This window comes from Carettochelys insculpta, chromosome 13 (assembly GCF_033958435.1).
Source record: "Carettochelys insculpta isolate YL-2023 chromosome 13, ASM3395843v1, whole genome shotgun sequence".
Lineage (NCBI taxonomy): Eukaryota > Metazoa > Chordata > Testudines > Carettochelyidae > Carettochelys > Carettochelys insculpta.
The window spans coordinates 4863137-4866513 of NC_134149.1; positions in this window are offsets into that span (position 1 = coordinate 4863137).

Here is a 3377-nt window from a genome sequence, read left to right on the forward strand (position 1 = left end):
ATTTTTTTAGCTGTCTAAATTCTACAAATTACAATTTTGCCATATGGAACTTTTGCTCTTTCCCAGCACCTTCGGATCTTGGCTTTTAAGTGAAGTGTAAAGTATTCTAGATAAATAAAACATTAACATGGCTGAACAAAACCTATTCCATAATGAAGGCTGACTTACGTCTTTCTACAGTTTTTGTGCTTGCAGTTAGAAAACTTATTGTCTGAAGATTCAGCTGAACAAAAACCTTTAACTTGACTTGTAGTTGTACATTTAACTGATTAAATAGACATTAGTTGCATTGCATCTTAAATCATGCTATAAAGTCACTCTGTTTCTATATTGGTAGATCAGTTGTGCAGGGCTGATACCACTGATCGGTAGGTAGCTGGATGCACAGGGCTCACCAAAGGTCTGTTCTTGTATGTTGCAAACTGCTTATTCTACTTGCAACTTGCAGAATTACATTTCAAAAGTGCACTCTCTTTTATTAATGAAAGGAGAAGGTACAAAGTTCTTAAGTTGTCTTCTTTCTTTCTTTCTTTCTTTTCTTTCTCTGTTATCACAAATTCTTAGTGGGGGTCTGAAAGTCACTTTATTTCACAGGCTAAATGGTCTAGGAAACACCTTTGCTTGTGAGATAGCTTCCTCGCTCTAAAGGTACCGGGCTCCACTGTGGTTAGGACTGTTGCAGCATGAAAATAAAGACACTGTAGTTCTGGAAGAATAGCAAGAGCAATGTGAAGAAAAAAGACAGACAAAGATGAGGGAGTTTTTACTGGGGGATCTGCTGAGGGAATATGCTACCTGTGTCAGGTAACTAAAGTAGCTGCTGCAGCTGTGAGGCTGATGACAAAAAAATCTACTTTGGGTGGCTAAGATGAATGGGTTTCTTTAAACTTGACTCCTCTCCGTTCATGAGTCTCTGATGCTGAAGAACCTCTCTAGTGTTACATTGAAAGGAAGACAACTGGCCTCAGGCCGTGGCCCTCTGTGCTGCCTTAGTCTGGACCTATCTGAATCACTCCTTTCCCTGCAATTGCTATTATTTAAGATTCTTGGCATTGTTTCCAGCTACAATCAGAAAAAACACCCCCTGTGATTTTTGAATGTCTTCAGTGTGCCAATAGTCAGTCACCTATTTGTGAGCTATAAACTGTGCCATAAGAAAGGGACCCTGCTGAGGATGGGCTGCTGCTTGGGACAAGGCACAACCTTGACTGTTTTTCCCTTTCTCAACTGCAGCAGGAAAAGAACAAAACAAACAACAAGCGTCCTGCTGGGTCCCTTTTTACCTCTAATTTTTACCAGAAGTCTCCATGGCAAATTGGCTGCAGCAATGAGCGAGTTACCTTACCTGGTCACTGTCCAACTTGCTCCTTCTGAAACCCAGTTAATGTTGTTGGGATTCACGCAAGACAGCCATTGGGCCAGAGTTTGGCTCAATTTTTTTTTCTTTACACTTGCTCTCTCCAGTCACCACTTTCCATGGGATGTGTATTCTTTCTGTGGTATTTTTTCTGTTTTGTAGGACAGATGGTTAAATGCCTTTACTCTGGAGCCTGCTAAATCATGTGGGTGCCGTAAATGCTGTTCACTTTTTGAATCTTGCTGGTTAGGGTCTAGGTTTGCATCTTCACCCTGCGATCTCTTCCACCAAATGCCTGCTGCTAAACAGGACCTGCTGTAAACATCTTCAAGTGCTGTGTGCTGGGACCTTTGCACAGAGTTTTCATGATGCTCAGTGTTCGCTTAACGCGGCTCCCCCAACATAGTGTAAAACCCCCGTTTACTTAAATGGGAAGGGAGTCAGGCCACTGCTGAGTGCTTGTGAAAACCCCTCTTCATTGTACGACCGCAAACAGCTTGAGGGCAAAACAGCAGTTGTTTGCTTTCCAGGCAATGATTCTCCCCCAGGTAACACCAGCTGGAAAACCAAACCTGCAGTGCCAAGCAATTTTCAGTTGATCTCTATTACTCTGTGTCTCTGTTTCAATTTGATGTGTGCATGTGTGTGTATTTCAATTTAGTGTCTGTTTTTGTGTTTCAATTTGGTGTGGGTGTGTGTTTCAGTATGGTGTCTGTGTGTGTGTGTGTGTGTGTGTGTGTGTTTCAATTTGGTGTCTACTTGGTCTCTAGAAGCTGCTGCTGCTGCCACCCAGTGACAAGTAGGTTTCACTGTGCATTGCACACCCTCAGACAGCTGCTCACTAAGGCCACCTTCAAAAAATGGTGCAATATATTTATCAGACATTTGATCATTAAACATCTTTTGCCATTTCTTCTCTCTCCTCCTTCTCTTAAACACACCAAAAATTACTTATAGGAATTTGACAGGAAAGCTTAACTTAGTATTCGAAATGTCATGGGCAATATCTGACGCTAACTTTTTAAGTTAGTAACAGCACAAGCTGGTTAGCTTTCCTGTCGGCCTCAGAGCATCACTCTTTGTGCATCCTCCACACTGCCCTCTCTCCATGTTCTGACGCATCTCCTCCCAGTTACATACACATCAAGGTAATTGCTTTCATTTTATGGGGGAAGGCTACATTGCTTCCTCTTATTGGTTTAGCAGAGCACAGATTGAGAGCTGAGCTGTTGAATGGTTTCTATATATAAATGGGTATTGAACTCGAAGACTGAATTATATGTTGACTAGGTTTTAATACCTGCCTTCATTCTTTGAGCATGAAAACCATTCTCTTATGAATGTGGGACTTTGTAAGGTAGGTGCAGTCTGCTGCTTTCATGGTACTTGGAAGTTTTCAATCCAGAGAAGTAAAGTTTAATCCTTTACTTTTATTTTCTTACAGCGAGTTAATTTCCAAGAACCCTGCAGTCACCACTGAATCCAGGAAGATACTGGTATAGTTTCTCTCTCTAATCTGGCATCCTTGGGGCCTGATTGGTGCTGGATGAAAGAATTTGCTGGACTTGGGGAGGTCAGTATTGTCTAGCAACATTACCATCACGACCACTGCTTCCTGGGCTCTTAGAAGACATTTGGGGGTGAATTAGAGCTAACAACCAGCACAGAACACTGACAGCCAGGACTGGTGGCTGAAAACAAACTTTGTGGGACCACGGGAAACTTGGCCACACTCATGATAATTGGTTGTCCAGCTAACTAAACTCATGCCGGATCACGTGTGTTGCAAGACGAGGGAGTTCCAGGTTAGAGAGGTCCAACCTGTAGTAAAGGAAGGCACCCCCTGCATCCTCATTCTCTTTCCAACTACTTTTGCAACACTCTTAGCTCCACTGATGCAAAGAACACAACACAATTAATTACAATCGTCATTTGTGTTACCTTATTGCCAAGAAGCCCTAACCAAGTCCCCAGCATCCTAGGCCCTGCACAGGCACAGAACAAAGGACGGCTTCTGCCC